Genomic DNA, 17,246 nt, shown 5'->3' on the forward strand with positions numbered 1-17,246 from the left:
ACTAAAGCCTTGCCCAGTCATCTTATAATATCCTTATTCTACCAATAAAAAAGCCTAACGGGAAATAAAAGTTTGTCCAAGACTTAAGGGCAATAAATGAGGCAGTAGTCCCAATTCATCCAATTGTCCTCAATCTCTATCATATTCCGACTCAGATTCCAGGGAAGGTCCATTGGTTTACAGTTTTAGATCTCAAAGATACTGTTTATTTTACATCCCTTTACATCCTGATAGCCAATATTTATTTGCACATGAGTGGACTGATCTCAACACACATGAAACCTCTCAATACACTTGGAAGGTCCTACCCCAAGGTTTCCAGTATAGCCTATATTTGTTTGGGAATGCTCTGGCCAAGGAACTCAGAAATTTAAAATTGGCAGATGGTTCTCTTAGTCAATATGTAGGTGATTTGTTAATAACAAGCTTAGCAAAATAAAGCTGTGATTCTAACACTATCCAAGTTTTATTTTTTTAAGGAAAACAGGGATATTGGGGGTCTCCAAAAAAAGATACAAATTCCCTCCAGAAAGTTAAATACCTAGGGTATGTTTTAACACCAGGTGCCTGAGCTTTAAGCTCTCAGATTAAAGGAAGCTATATTACAATAAAATCCCCCCAGATAAAGAAACAGTTAAGAACTTATTTAGGTATGGCTAGGTTTTGTAGAATATGGATACCCAATTTGGGGGTAATAGCTGAACCTTTATTTGAAACCATAAAAGATCCTGATACTGAACCCCTATTTTGGAACAGATCATGTGAAGCTGCTTTCAGTACCATAAAAGAAAAGTTAGGAACAGCTCCTGCATTAGACCTTCTAACTTTAGAAAGGCTATTTACCCTTGAATAAAACCAAAAAACAAGGGACAGCTTTGGGACTGCTAACTCAAAAGTCAGGGTACATTCCAAGACAACTGCCTATTTTTCAAAAACAATAAGGTAACTTTAGGTTGGTAACTTCAGGTTGGCCCAGCTGCTTACAAATTGTAGTGGCCATCATCCTGTTAGTAGAAATTACCAAACTTACTTTGGACAATGCCTTGAGATGTTAAACCCCCATCAAGTACAAAGTGTATTAGAGACCAAGGGACAACAATGGTTAATGGGAGGACATCGATTGATTTCAGGCCCTCTTATTAGATATTCCTAATGTCATTCTCAAGGTTTGTAAAACACTAAACCCCGCCACTTTCATGCCTATACCTGATTTAGAGACCCCTTTCCATCATTGTGTTGAGACTATAGAACAAATTTATTCAAGCAAAATTGTTCTAAAAAAACGAACACTTAATCTAGATGCTGAGTGGTTCACAGATGGAAGTACTTTTATAGATAAAGGGCTCAGGAGGACTGGATATGCTATTGTAAGCATATCAGATGTAACTGAGGCTAATGCTTTACCAGCTAACACCTCTGATCCAACAGTAGAACTTATTGCTCTTATTGGGGCATTATAATTGGGAAAGGGACTCAGATTAAATATTTATGCTGACTCAAAATATGAATTTATAGTATTCCATGCACATGCCACCATACAGAAAGAAAGAGGTCTCCTTACTGCAAAGTGCTCCCAAATTTAACACAAAGCTAAAATTTTACAGCTCTTAAGAAATAATGAGTGAACCTTGAGCAATAGAGGTTATTCACTGTAGGGGGTGCCAAAAATTCATATGGAATCAAGGAAAACAATCTAGCAGATTGAACAGCTAATACTACAGCAAATACTAATCCCTCTATCTAAGCAGCCCTCATACCAGAGGCCCTAAACCCCAACTACATACCTAATTACACCTTGGAAGAAGCCACATGAGCAAAATAGTGAAACCTCATTCTCGACTCATCAGAGTGGTTCACAGACAAGGAGCAATTATTCCTCCCAAACACTGAACAATGGAAGGTTAAGCTGAGATTCCTTATATAAGCTAATTTCTCCTGTCTCCATTGGAAGGGGTTTATCTCAAACCACTAAAGAGATAACCAGAGCTTGTGAACTTCGTGCTCACAGTGACTCAGGGAGCCATGCCATTCCTCTTCCTTTGTTAAAGCCAGTACAGTACAGAGGATTATTCCCTGGGGAGGATTGGCAAATGGATTTCACTCAAATCCCAACTTGTATAGGGTTCAAATACTTACTAGTATATATTGATACTTTTACTAGATGGATAGAAGCTTTCCCTACTCAGACTGAAAAAGCTTTAGAAGCTTTTTAATTCTTACTTAAAGAAATCATCCCTAGATTTGAGCTATCCAGGAGCCCACAAAGTGACAATTGGCCTTCTTGCACTGATAAAATAACCCAGCAGAAAGCTTCTGCTTTAGGGATTAAGTATCATCTTCATTCTTTCTGGAGGCCCCAATCCTTGGGAAAAATAGAAAAAGCTAACCATGTCCTTAAAGAAACACTAGCTAAACTTTGTCAAAAGAACTATGAGACGTAGGTAACTCTTTTACTTATTGCACTGCTAAGAGTCTGGATAGCTCTCAAGGACTTTGAAGCTAAGCTCTTTTGAAATAGTTTATGGAAAGCCCTTCTTAACTTCAGACCAATATTTAAATGAATAAATTAAATGGGTGTTATCTCATATCATTAATCTGGGTTAAGTTCAAAAAGCACTTCAAGAATGCAGTGATAACATTCTACATACTCCTTCTAAAACTCAATTAGACCCTCCAATACAACTGAGGGATCGTGTCTCATTGAAAATGTAGAAGGAAAAGTCCCCAGAGAACCAACTTCAACCCAAATGGAAAGGGTCCTACTAAGTTTTGTTAAGCTCCCTAACTGCTATCAAATTATAAGGAATCAATAGTTGTATACATCTGTGTCAAATTAAACCTGTTTCTTATGAGTGCCCGCATGTTCTTCTTGAAAATCGAACGAGAAGTGTGACCTATTCCTGTGAATGTGTGGAAGATTTTAAGCTCCTATTCCAGAAAATAGATAAGTCCACATGTCCCAGAGGATCAGGGGACTTTTCTGGAAGCAGTGGTATAGACACAAGGTTAAAAGAATAATTTTAACCTTGTGTCTATACCACTGCTTTCTTTTCAGAATAATTCAATCTCATTTTCATTGTGAAAATGTTCATAGACATTATATATCTTTACCCTAAATTAACAAACTGCTAAGAACTAAATGGAAAAATACCCTCATTGTCAATTCCTCTCAAATTTTCTCACCAGGAGAGAAAATATATCCAATTTTTGGGTATGCCACCTTAGACTTGAAAACCCAGAAAAAAAACCAAACTAATTTAAGGTCTTACCCTTTAAGCAATAATACAATACTCCAAATCTTAAATACAATCATAAACATTACAAAGCCAAAAAACAGTTTCATAGTACAATGGGTTTCACATCCGCCTCTTTGTTTTCGTACGACCAATTTTATTACTCAATATTTTAACTATAATACTACTTCTCTAAACTGAAAAGTTAATATAGGATGCATGTCTTGTTACAATTATACCCATACTAGCAATATATACCCCTTTAAAGCTCTAGCCAAATTAAGTCAGAGCATAATTCTCCCTTCAGAAGAATCCATATTTAAATGAATTTATTGGTCCCACATTATAGTCCAACCTAATTTCAGTTCAGAAAGGACTGTATTCCCAATACTACCCATACATGTATTGATTTAACTTGTGTACCAAGGTCTAATGGAACAGGCTGCACCTCTTGGAAATTGGGTTACACCCTTCAGGGAATACTACCCTCTTTGGATAAACACCCTGCAGTGGGGGAGTCTCACATCCAGCTCCCCCTCATTTCTCTACATAAATGTGTAACTCCACCTAATACATTTTCACATCACTTTAACCAAACAAGCTGAACTTCCTTCTCAGTCCCATTAGAGTTGTATTGGCTTTGTGGCACCTCCGATAGTCTCTTCAGGGGACCAGAGAAACCCCCAGGGGCATAGCTTAGTTCCATTCAAACAACTCTCAACACAGTGGAGATTTAACCCCAGGAACAATTGCTCCAGGGGGTATCACTATTCTCAACATAACTAAAATACACCCAAGGACCAAGAGAGCTTAGTACTTGCTGGAGCAGTTAGTGCCATTGATGCTGTAGCTCCATGGAGAGAATTCACCTATCACAAAATCATCCTAACAAAGATAATTATGTGAGTAGAGGCAGCCATTTAAAAGTGCAGCAGACACCTTAGGTGCATTACAAGCTTCTCTAAATTTATTGGCAAATGTACTATTTGATAATAAATTAGCATTAGATTATGTTATCAGGTGAACACAGAGGTGTTTGCACTGTTATTAATAGTACTTGTTATACTTCTGTAAATAATTCTGGAATCATTGAAACCAACATAAAAAAATATATATATGAACAGGCAGAATGATTATACCAATATAATGAGGGAAACAAAGGACTCCAAGACATCTTTAAGGGCTGGTTCCCTGGCTTTACGCAGCTATTATCCTTTTTAGGACTTCTAATAGCTATAGTTTTACTATTAATTTTTAACCCTTGTCTTTTCTTTTTGTTAAATTTATGTCTTCTAGGCTACAGCAATTCCACATAAAGATAATGGCCATGCAAGGCTTCCAAACACTTCCAAATACTAAAACAATCCCCACATTCTCTGCCTATAGGGCCCTTCGAATAAGTTTCCATAGATTCTTATTCCTGACTGGCAGGGAATATAGCTCTATCTCAGCTTTGAAGAAGTTACAGCAGACAAACCTTCATCCCTTAACGCCTCCTTAAAAATAAGATAATAAAATCTCTGAGGGTTGGTGGGGGGGAATATAGGAAAGTGGCATGAGAACTACACAGACTAACTAAATATTAAACCAAGTGGAATCAGAGCCTGCTACATACTGTTAGACTCAGAACCTTGTTGATTAGCCATATGGCCATAACATATGTAGAGCAAAGGAAGATTCCTACTGAGATTACTAGCAATTGCTTACCCATACCTTAAATGCTTACCTATAATATGAGTGGAAAACAGGAAAACAAAGACTTTAAACTGTACCCAGCACAAGTTAAAGATAAATCCAATAATTTATTCTACTGTTTATTCCCTATAATCAGTAATTTTTCATAGAAACTAAAAGAAATAAACATATATAAATCCAGCTCTTTAAACACTCAGGGTCTCATCCTCTGACTTTGAGAGGAGACCATGTCTCTGTCTATGGAGCATTATTCTTTCTCTAATAAATTTTCCTTTGTCCTTAACCCCGGCTCACTCTTGAATTCTTTCCTGCATGGAGTCAAGGACCCTCTCTTGGTGAACATAGGGCTTTAGTCCTGTATAATTAAAGTGTTTTATTTTAGAAATTCTGATGGGTTTATAGTAATATCTTATTGTATGATCTGAGCTATTTCATAGTATCTACCTCAATGGGGTTCATGTGAGAGTTCATGTGTATAAAGTGTTTGGCATAGCTAGGTAAATGTTAGCTATGATTATTATTACAAAGTTGGAGATGATATGGTCTTCACTCTCATAGTAGTCATTATCTTATGGAGGACAAAGACATGGAAACAGATAATGTTAATCTAGATTGCTAAATGGAGGGAAGCACAAACCAGAAATTATGTAATCCCAGACTGAGGATTGGGGATGGCCAGGGAAGATTTCCCAGGAAAAGTGATCATTAACTAAGCCTACAAGAATAAATTACCTTAGCTAAGCAAAGGAAAGGGTGACATGGATACATTTTAAGTAAAGAGTACATGTAAGATGTAGTGGCTAAAAATTTAATATGGCTATAGGTCAGAGAGATAGGGATGGAGAAAAGCCAGATATGAGGCTGGTAACGAGAAATCAAGCCAGGACTCACATACTAGGAAAAAAGGAGTTTAGATTTAACCTCATAGGCACTGGGGAGGTACAGAATCCCCAAGAGTGACATTTGGCCAACTTGGAGACTTCAATGGTGCCTCTCATTTCCTAGGGCTTCCTACTCAGACTCCTGCTGGCAAGAAGGTGGCTACCTCCTGGGTCTCTGGTGGGCTGGCTATGCTCCCTTTTCAAGGGTTTCGGTTATAAAAAGCTTTTTACCTACTAGACATATTTACAATTCCTCTCTAACCCATCACTATACAAAGCTCAAACATGGCCATAAACAATTAATCACATCTCACTTTTTGGAAAGACAAAATCTCAGATTTCCATTCTTTAAAGCCTTGCTCCAGTTTCCCCTGTTTTTCCCCAGGCCTCTCTCAGACTTCCTTGCTTTCTCCTGTTCCTGTCCTAGTAAAATTCAGAGACTTTTTTCCTTATCTGTTCTAGGAGGTGTGTTATCCTTAATGGTTTGACATTTCCTAAAGTTATTTGTAATAATAGGAACTATTCTCACACTTGTAGTTGCTAATAGCTTATTCTCCTTTTAATCTTGTGAGACCTCCAGCTTGATGAGTATTAGTTTCATTTTATTAAGAAGGAGGCTAAGTTTCAGAAGGGTGAAGTCATGTACCCAAGGTCACACATTTCAGGTGCAGTGTTAGGCTTTAAACCTATGTGGTTACCACCAGACCAGACACCCCTTGTTCACCTTCTTGGCCAAACTTTTTCACTTTCTCTCTCACTGGTCCTTACAACCCCCAAAGGGCAGGTTTTTGCTAAAAAGTTTCTACTTCTTCACCAGAAACCCTGGTAAAGATGATTGAGACAAGGCAGTCAAAGAAGCATCTAAATAGGCCCAGGAGGGGATCATGTCCTTCCCTTTACTCTACACTGACATTCAGTCTCATGGTGGCAGGTAAGATGAAGACCTTTAAAGGCCCTAAATGATGAATAGATTGTGGTTCTCCTGTCCATATGTAACTCAAAATAAAAACAATAAGCCATTGAAATCAGTATAAATTTCATTAATATTCTGATATATTTTATAATGACTAATTTGAAGTGTTTTTAAATATCGAATAAGAAAATGTTCCATCTGGGGGACCATTTTTTGTGCAATGATTTGAAAGTGATTATTTATTGGCCTATCTACAGTATATGGTAGATGTGAATGCCTGATGACAACATCATGCGAATCTGAGGGCTGCTTGTTCTCACTGCCATGCTTACCTTGGTCCCTCTGTCTGTCATGGCCTCCAGGAGTTGGGGGTCTGTCAGCTTCCACTTTGAGGAATTGGGCTCCATAAGGACTACCTCTAGGGCTCAATTCAGGCCCCTAGCCACAGGCTGTTGGTTTGGTGCAGGGGACAGGAAAAGAAAGTGGGGCTCCTCCTTTTTCTCTGGCTCCTGCTCTTTTTCTGTCTCTGACTCTATATATCTTTTTAACTCTTTCACTTTGCTTTTTTCTTGCCCTCTCTATTCACTTCTATCTCTGAGTTTTTCTCCTTTGCCCCAGTCTCTCGGACTGTTTCTCCTTTCATCTCAACCTTTCTGTTTCTCTTTGTCTTTCTGTCCTTCCTTCTGTCCTCCTCATATTGCAGTGTCACTTACTTTGCTTCTTGACTTCTGTGGACATTTGCCTTGGTTTCAATATCTCCCTGTCTTCGTCTTACTTTCTTTCTCATCTCAGAGCCTATAAGGACTTTTAGAAAGGATAAAACTGCTATATCCTGATCTCTTTCTCCAGAGGAGTTAGGGATGAACGCTTATCGCTAAATTTAAACCTTTTGGGCTTGGGTGGGGCCCTCCAAGAAGACAGCTAAAGAAGGAGGGAAAATTGGCTTATTCAGGAAGAGGATGGAGCCTGGGGTGGGAACTTGGCAAAGACTGTGACTTCCAACATTCAGTCAGTGTCCTGGTCCTGTGCTCTCTGATTGAGGCCTCGAGGCTATTTTTGGAAGTTTTCAAAATATCTCAGAAGGCTCCTACCCACTCCATTCAGCTTGGGATATCAGAGGATTTATTGAAGATAGAACTGAGGACTGCTTTCTAGTCTTCCTCTATTCTTCCACCAGCCCCGAAGTGTTACAGTAGTAATACTTCCCCAGAATGGGGCATCATGGAGGGAGAGGTAGCAGGTGATGAGCCAGACAGAGGGCAGGAAGGTGAATAAAAGCCTCAAATACTAAGCCTCTAAAGTGATCCAGCTAGAAGGAATCCTAGAGGTCAGCTGGTTTTGCTCCCTCAATATGCATATGTGGGGAAGGCTAGAGAGGGTACTATTAATATCTCTCTCAAAAAAAAAAAAAGCAAGAGAAAAGAATCTTTTAGATTTATTCCCTTCACCTCTGCCCTAGTTTACTATTTCTGGCATGGATTGTTGCAATAGCTTGGTTATTCTGCTTCCAGACTCTCTCCGGGCAACCTAGCCTCCATACTGGCCAGAGAAATCTATCAGATTTTGAGATGAGTATGGCAATGGAGAGCCAGCTCTGTGTCATTCTGCTTAAAGCCTTCACTAGCTCCCCAGTACCTATTAGATAAACTTCAAAATCCATTAGCCTGACACATAAGCTTAAGCTTGTTTATGATTTATCCCCCTCTTACCTTTCCAAATTCTTCTCTTACAATGTTTCCCTTTGGAAACTTCAAAACTTTTTGCCATTCTCCACATTCTCCTAATCTGACATTCTCTCTCTCTCTGTTACTACATACTTCTTTCTCTCTCTCCCTCTGTCTCCCTCACCCTCTCTTTCTCTCTCTCCCTCTCCTTCTCCCTCTCTCTTCTCTCCTCTTCCCCCTCTCAAAAAAGTTAATATATGTTTACAAGTAGAAATTCAAATAGCATAGTAAAATGAGAGGTAGAACCCCTCAAGCTTTCTACACCCTATTCCCATCCAAAGGTAACCACCACTTACCTCGTTGACCTAATCCCCTGTTATTCTCTCTCTCTAACTGTGATCCAGCTATAAGTGCCTCCTTGTTGTTCTTAGAACCTATGAGCTCCCACCTCAGGATCTTTGCTCTTGCTAATCCCTCTGCCTGGAATGCTTTTTCCCCAGATATCTTGCATGTTCCCTCAGTTTCTTCATGTTGATACTTAATTGTTGTCTTCTCAGTGAAGCCTTCTTTGACCTTCTTTATCTAAATTTGCAGCTGCCTCTGCATCTCCTATTTACTTCCCTGCTTTATCATTTAGCACTTAACATCATCTAATTCACTACATATTAGACTGATTTACTTGTTTATTATCTGTCTCTCTCACTAGAATGTAAGTTCCATCAGTGATTTTTTTACCACAACTATAACTCCAATACCTAATAAAGCACCTGTCACATCACAGATTTTCAATAAAATATTCATTGAATGTAATTTAACAGGTGATAATCATACATTCTCTTATGTATTTGAGATAGTGTCTAGACTATTCTTGCTGACTAATTTGCTCTTTCATTGGTACCAAACTGCTTTAATCACTAAAGTGTGTGTGTGTGTGTGTGTGTGTGTGTGTGTGTGTGTGTGTGTGTGTGTGTATGTGTAGTATGCACTTACATTTCTGGCTTCTGTACATGCTATTCCTTCTGCCTGGTCTATGTGGAGAACTCCTGCTCACTTTTCAAGTCTCATCTCAAGCTCCATCTTTTTGTGAAATCTTTTCTGCTTTTGCAAGGCTGGATTAGATACTCCTCTTCCATTCTACTATAGTCTCTCTACCATTGTATTTTATCACCTTGTGCCTTGATCATCTATTTACACATCTGCCTCCCCTACTAAACTGTAAGTACCCTGAGGAACCAGGGCTTCATGATGATGATATCCATAGTGCCTGGTTTAATGTCTAGAATTCAGTAGTTGCAGCTGTAATCAGATCTAAATTTGAATCTAACCTACCAATTCCTAGCTATGTGACCCTGGGGAAGTTATTTCACCCTTTTGCATCTTAGTTTCATATCCTCTAACACAAGACAGGCATCATGATACTCACCACAAGGAGTTGTGGTAAGGATGAAATTAAATAACTCTGCAAGCATAAAGTGCTGTAACAAATATGTGGGAATCTAGTTACCTCACTTGTTCCTCATGAAGGAATTAGGGCAAGTATTTTGAGCTCCATTTTTCAGAGACCCAGAGAAGTGAAAGTGAATATTCCAAGGTTACAGTTTCCAACTGAATCTCCTAGATTAGAAGATCACTCTCTGAGAAGTAGGAATGTTATGAACTCCAAGACTCCTGGCTCCTAAGCAAACATGTGAGTATGGTATACTGCCCTCAGAGAAGACTGATATCTCTGGCAGCATGCCCTGCCCCACTGAAGGAAATGGAGAGCAGTCCTCCTTTGTCCCCAGCTCCTCCTTAGCCCAGAAGTTCTTAGCTATCTCAGCTTCTTAATCAGGGAGCAGGAAATAGTCCCCTACTATTTGAGATTGGAGGAACTTTTTTTCCACAAGGGGCAGTTGAAGGCTGGGCCTACTCTGGGGGGAATTCTGAGAAGAAAAGAGAGCACAAGAACCTCTGTACATAATGCCTTCTGTTTGCCAGCCACTTTCTCACATGTCTATTCATTTAGGTAAGAAACATTTACTGATCACCTACTGTTTGTCAGGTATTGTGCTGGATGCTGAGAGTGTGGAGGTGAATGAGACTAGAGGTGGAGGACACAGATGGCAAACAGGTGATGACCATAAAGAACACATGGTAGTTTTCTCATTTTATGGATGGGAAAACTGGGACTCAGAGAGGGGACATAAATTGACCACAACAAACGGCTAGTGCTGGGATCCAAAATGCAGGTTTGTCTAACCTTGAACTTGGTACTCTTTTCACAATACCATCTACCTTCTTGAACCTACCGCCTCCAAATCATTTCCTTCACCTACCTATCTTAGTGCTCAAAATGACACCATGAGAGGTACTTCTGTAGGGTAACACATGCTTCGAAGAATTCTCTATCAACATGTCATGACAGCATACCTGAGAGCCTGAGTTATTAGCATATTTCATTTACGAGCTTTAATTTAGCAGTTACCTAGCAGGAAGCAGAAGAGAGTGGGAACAAGATGGTGAATTCTGATGGAGGCCAGAAGAGGAAGGACTAAAGCTATAGTAGCTGGAATGAGGGCCTAAATGTATAGAAGTAAATATGGATTAATACTTGTATAATCTTGGCAGGATAAGACAGAAAAATTGAAATGAATATTGGTAAAATTGACAACAAAAATGAAAAATTTATTTTGTATTGTAAAAATTAAAGTCAAAAGACAAAAGACAGAGGACATATTTGTAAGGTATTTGACAAATATAGAGTTGATGTCTTTAAATATAAAGAAATTTTACAAATCAATAATAAAAAGATAACACCTCAGGAAAAATTGAACAAAGGATATGAATCAATATTTTAAAAAGAAAAAATACAAATGACTAAGTTAATATAATTTAATTTAAAATAAAAATGACAAAATGAAAAGATGCTTAACCTTAATAGTAATTAAATAAATGAAAATAAAAATGAAGTAGATTTTTTTTTTTGGTCTACCAAATTGGCAAAGATTAAAATGACTGATACTCAGTATTGGTAAAATAAAAGTACTTGCATGCACTGATCATGGAAATAGAAGTTAGAATCATATCTCTAGTCTTCAGGTACACAGGGTGGAGTAGATAAACACTGCTTCCCTCTCACAACCACATCAAAATTACAACTAACCTACAGAACAACTATCAATGAGAATCACTTGAAGTCTAGTTGAACAAACGTCCTGTAACTAAGGATATAAAGAAGAAGCCACATTGATACTGGTAAGAGGGATAGAGATGAGAAATAGGCTGGCTCTACACCCATGTGTGGCTGTTGAGAGTTGGGAGAAACATCTCGGCTTTAGAGATACCCTCAGCAGAGCCAGGGGTCCCAGCCCTACGCTTGGCTCCCCAGCCCGGAGCACCAGTGCCAGGAAGAGAAGTCCCTACAACTTCTGGCTGTAAAAAACAGTGGAGTTTATGGCTGAGTGAGATGTGGGGAGCTGTGGGAGTCCCAGGAGTTCTTCTTAAAGGGATTGGCCATAGACTTGCTTGCTAACAGACTCACTCACTCTGAGCTCCAGTGCTGGTGCAGCAACTCAAATGGCACCAGGGACATATGAAGAAGAACTAAAATGTCTGGCTTCTGGGTGAGAGCTGGAGGGGCAGCTTTCTTCCCAACAGAAGTGCTGGCAGAATCCACTGTTTCATTGTTGAGCCTTCCCCCCTCCCAGTGTGCAGATGCAGGCAACTGCCATATCTGAGTCTCCATCATACTGGCTAGCACTGGTCACACTGCCCTGGTGATTCCCTGAGATATTACCCCACCCAACTTGTGGGTTCATGCAAGCCACTTACAGTGGCTTTTCCATTCAAACAGCCTGTCTTGGCTTATGCTTCAGACTTTCATAAAACCTCTCAAAGGTTCACAAACCCCAAACAAATAGCATCTGACATCTTGCTGAGCAGCCCAAAGTCCGGTACTAGTGGCAGCTGGCCTAAGTTTGCAACTTAGCTTCTCCAAGGCACCTCCAAGCCCAGCATGAGTGAAGACATCTGCAGATCACTTTGTGGCTCATGCCAGATGGCCTTGGGCAGGTCACAGGTGGTGGGTGAACTTGACCTGAGGTGAGGCCCCTCCTAGGAGGCCGAGGGACCGAAAAACTGGGTGGTTGCTTTGGACTGAGCCAGAGCACCACCCCGCTGCCTCCACAAAAGACACACCCAAAGAGCAGAGTGGGCAGGCATCAGAGCCCTGTTAAAGTGAATTCTGCTCTGTGGTATCAGCTCCTGCATAATAGCTCCTCTACTGTAGTCATGGCCAGACCTTACAATCAATTATCCTGAGGGTCAGTCCCTCCAATTGATATGCAAAGAGTTAGCAAGGCTCAACTACAACATGAGGGCACACACAGCACATACAAGGGACATACCTGGAGCACCCAGTTCAAGTGGCCAGGGAGAGTGGGCCACTGGGACCCTAGGGGACACTTATTACATAAGGCCACTCTACTAAGACTTGGAGACTTAGGAGCCCTACCTAATATAGAGAAACAAACACAGGAAGGCAGCAAAAATGGGGAGACAAATAAACATGACTGAAATGAAAGAACAGAACAAAGCTCCAGAAAAAGAACTAAACAAAATGGAGATGAGTAATATACCAGATGCAGAGTTCAAAACCCTGGTTAAGAGGATGCTCAATGAACTTAGGGGAAGAGTAGATGAACTCAGTGAGAACTTTATCAAAGAGATAGAAAACATAAAAGTGGAGATAGAAAACATAAAAAAAGAACCAGTCAGAAATGAGGAATGCGATAACTGAAATAAAGAATACATTAGAGGGAATCAACAGTAAATTAGATGAAGCAGAGGATCAAATCAGTGATTTGGTAGCAGAAAACAGCCAATCAGAATAGCCACAAGAAAAAAAAAATAAAAAGAAAGAGGATAGTTTAAGGCAGTAGTCGCCAACCTTTTGGCACCAGGGACCAGTGCTCCTATGAGAATCTAATGCCTGATGATATGAGGTAGAGCTGAAGTGGTGATGCCAGTGCTGGGAAGTGGCTGCAAATACGGATGAAGCTTCTCTCGCCTACCCACTGCTCACCTCCTGCTGTGCATCCTGGTTCCTAATAGGCCATGGACTGATACTGGTCTGCAGCCCAGGAGTTGGAGACCACTGGTTTAAGGGACCTCTGGAACAACATCAATCATACCAACATTTACATCATAGGAGTGCCAGAAGGAGAAGAGTGAGAGCAAGAATTTTAAAACCTATTTGAGAAAATAATGACAGAAAAGTTCTCTAACCTGATGAAGGAAATAGACATACAAGACCAGGAAGTGCAGAGTGTCCCAAACAAGATGAATTCAAAGAGGCCCATGCCAAGACACATCATCATTAAAATGCTGAAGGTTAAAGACAAAGAGCGAATTTAAAAGCAGCAAAAGAAAAGCAATTAGTTACCTACAATGGATCTCCCATAAGACTGTCAGCTGATTTCTTAGTAGAAACCATGCAGACCAGAAAGAATTGGCAGGAAATATGCAAAGTGATGAAAAGCAAGGACATGATTACTCTACTCAGCAAAGCTATCATTTAGAATCAAAGGACTGATAAAGAGTTTCCCAGACAAGAAAAAGCTAAAGGAGTTCATCACCATCAAACCAGTATTACAAGAAATGTAAGAGGGACTTCTTTAAGAAATAAAATATATATATATATATATACATATATATATCAAAAATATGAATAATAAAATGATAATAATTAGCTAAGCAGGGTTGGGCCTGGTTAGTACTAGGATGGGAGACCATCTAGGAAGACTAGGTGCTGTAGGTGTAAAAAATAAAAAAAAATAAGGGATTGTAAACTGATATGGTCCTTGTAATCTGTGAGGTCCACCAAGGGTTGCCTAACCTAAAAAAATAAATGAATGAATGAATGAATGAATGAATGAATAAATAAATAAATAAATAAAAAGAAAATGGCAATAACTACATATTTATCAACAATTACTTTAAATGTAACTGGATTAAATGTTCCAATCAAAAGATATAGGGTGGCTAAATGGATAAGAAAACAAGACTCATATATGTTGCCTACAAGAGTCACTTCAGAACCAAAGACATACACAGACTGAAAGTAAAAGGATGAAAAAAGATATTTTATGAAAATGGAAACAGAAGAATAAGAAAGCTTGGGTAGCAATAATAATGGCAGACAAAATAGACTTTAAAACAAAGACTATAAAAAGAGACAAAGAATGACCCAGTAATCCCACTTCTGAATATTTATCCAAAGCAAACCAAAATACTAATTCAAAGGGACATGTGCGTCCCTATGTTCATTGCAGCATTATTTACAATAGCCAAGATATGGAGGCAACCTGAGTGTCCATCAGTGGATGAATAGATAAAGAAGAGGTGGTACGTATATGCAATGGAATATTAATCAGCCATAAAAAGAATGAAATCTTGCCATCTGCAACAACATGAATGGATCTAGAGGATATTGTGCTGAGCGGAGTAAGTCAGACAGAATAAAACAAATGTCATACAATTTCACTTATATGTGGAATCTGGAGAATAAGATAAGCAAACAACAGAAACAAGCTCATAGATTCTGAGAACATTTTGATGGTTGCTGGATTGGGGGGTGAGGAGGATGCATGAAGGAGGGAGAGGTACAAAATAGTCATGAGGATGTAGAATGTAGCATGGGGAATATAGTCAGTAGTATTGTAGTAACTATGTATGGTATCAGATGAGTACTGAATTTATTGGGGTGATCACTTTGTATGTTATATAAATGTCTAATCACTGTGTTGTACACCTGAATCTAATATAATATCGTATGCCAATTATAATCGAAAAAAGCATTTTTTAAAAGAGCAATATTTCTGAAGATTGTTTGGCAACATGTATAAAATTTGAGATTTGCTTATCTATGACCCACTGAAGAACAAATGTGGACCAGTGTGTAGAGATATATGCATAAGGTTATTCATTACAATACTGTTTGATGGTACAAAATTGAAAACAACCCAAATATCCTAATTAAACTATGGCACATCCATGCATTGAAACACTATGCAATCACTTAAAATGGTGAAATAGACTTTTATTAGTTGACATACAAAGATGCCAATGAAATATTTTTTCAGTGAAAAAAGCAGATTATAAATCAGCATATAGAGGGTGTAAATTATGTTTGGGATGTATGTGTGATATTTTGGCCTATATTAATATAATATAAATAATAATATAAATATTGTTTCTAGAAGTTCATCTCTATATTGGGCAGAGTTCTCCAGGGTCCAGCTTTAGCATGGCATGTTAACAGGCACACAGACAAATGACAAATTGAAGTCTGTCCAGAGGGAACCAAGTAGGCTAGGAGGGAGTGGACCCAACTCAGGAAAATAGTTGAAGGAGCTGGAGTCAGAGAGGACAAAAATTACAGGGAAACCGATTTGGGCTTAAATAGAAGCAGCTCTTCAAATACCGTAGCTCTCTTGTGATTGAGTAGGCTGTCTAGCTAGGTATGAGAATTAAGCTTCTCACCACTGGAAGTGTGTAAGGAGAGGATCAGGGAGTCAGATGGCTTTCAAGTCAGTTCTCTTCCAGTTTTTGAGAGTCTCAGACTTGACAAATGCTGTGGATCTGCAATGCCTGCCTGGGGCTGATGTGAAAGGCAAAGGCAGGGGCCCTTGGGAATAAAGCCCAGCAGGATCTGTAGTGAGTTAGAGTAAAGACCACGGTCAACCTGGCTTCCCATCCCCATCCCCTCACACAGGTCTCCCCTTCTCTTGCCTGGCCTCTCTGCCCCTAAAGTCCCTCTCTTCTCCCACAGCATCTGACCTGTGGGAACTGTAGGGCTTCCAGCAAGGAAATCGGAGCTCACTCAACTCTTTCCTCCTTCTGGGTCAGGGAGTTTAAATTGGCTCCATTATTAGGCTGAATAGGTAGAGGGTTACCTAGGTGGTGTGATTAAAAGGGCACTAGACCAACTCATCTCCCTATTTTAAGAGACCTTTCAATATCTGATTTTTCACTATTAATGCTTTGTCCTTTGAATCTTGAATGCTTTCCAAAATTCCTTTGCAAAAATGCCAATAATTCCAGGAAGAGAATCACCTTAAGTTGCCAGGAAAAGGGGAGGGGTAGAGAATGGCGTCTGAATTCTGCAGAGGGCCTCTTCTGAGTGTCTAGCGGAAGTTTTGTATGCTGGGAGGCTGAGCAAGGCAAAAGAAGGGCGGAGACTTTGGGGGAGGAATTTTCTATCTAGGGTCCCAACCTACTCTCTGGTTAAAGCTTAGAACAGCTAGACTCAGTAGTTCCTAGGCCTGGCTGCACATTAGAATACCCAGAGAGCTTTAAAAAATACTGATGCCCAGACTTCATTCAAGCCAGAGGATTCTAATTTAATTGATCTAGGGTGGGGTCCAGACATAGTTATTTTTGCAAATCTTCCCAAGTGATTCTAATGTACAGCTAGGGCTGTGAACCATTAAGCCAAGAGAGCCCCAATCAGATGAAATCCTGCTTGGGGGAGAATTAGTTAGATCAGCCTCCTGGTCAGGGAAGAAATGGACAGGGTGATGAGGAAATGATGATACTACCTCACTGCTCCCTAGCTACCTCAAGGGTATTTAGGGGCAAGAGGGATAATTACTGTGTAGATGATCAAACTTTCTGGTGAGCCTGGAACTTTCCTTATTTTAAAACTGAAAATTCCACATTCCCGGCAAACTGGAAAGGTTGGTCCTCCTACACAGGGTGACTGCAAGTATTTAAACCTTAAGTCATTTGAGCACTTATTGGGACAACCACTTCTTTCTCTCTCTCTCAGTTTTCTCTTCTGTAAAACAAGGATAGCCTTTAAATGTTTGTTCTGCCTCTC

The sequence above is a fragment of the Pteropus vampyrus genome, unplaced genomic scaffold, assembly GCF_000151845.1.
Source record: "Pteropus vampyrus isolate Shadow unplaced genomic scaffold, Pvam_2.0 Scaffold516, whole genome shotgun sequence".
Lineage (NCBI taxonomy): Eukaryota > Metazoa > Chordata > Mammalia > Chiroptera > Pteropodidae > Pteropus > Pteropus vampyrus.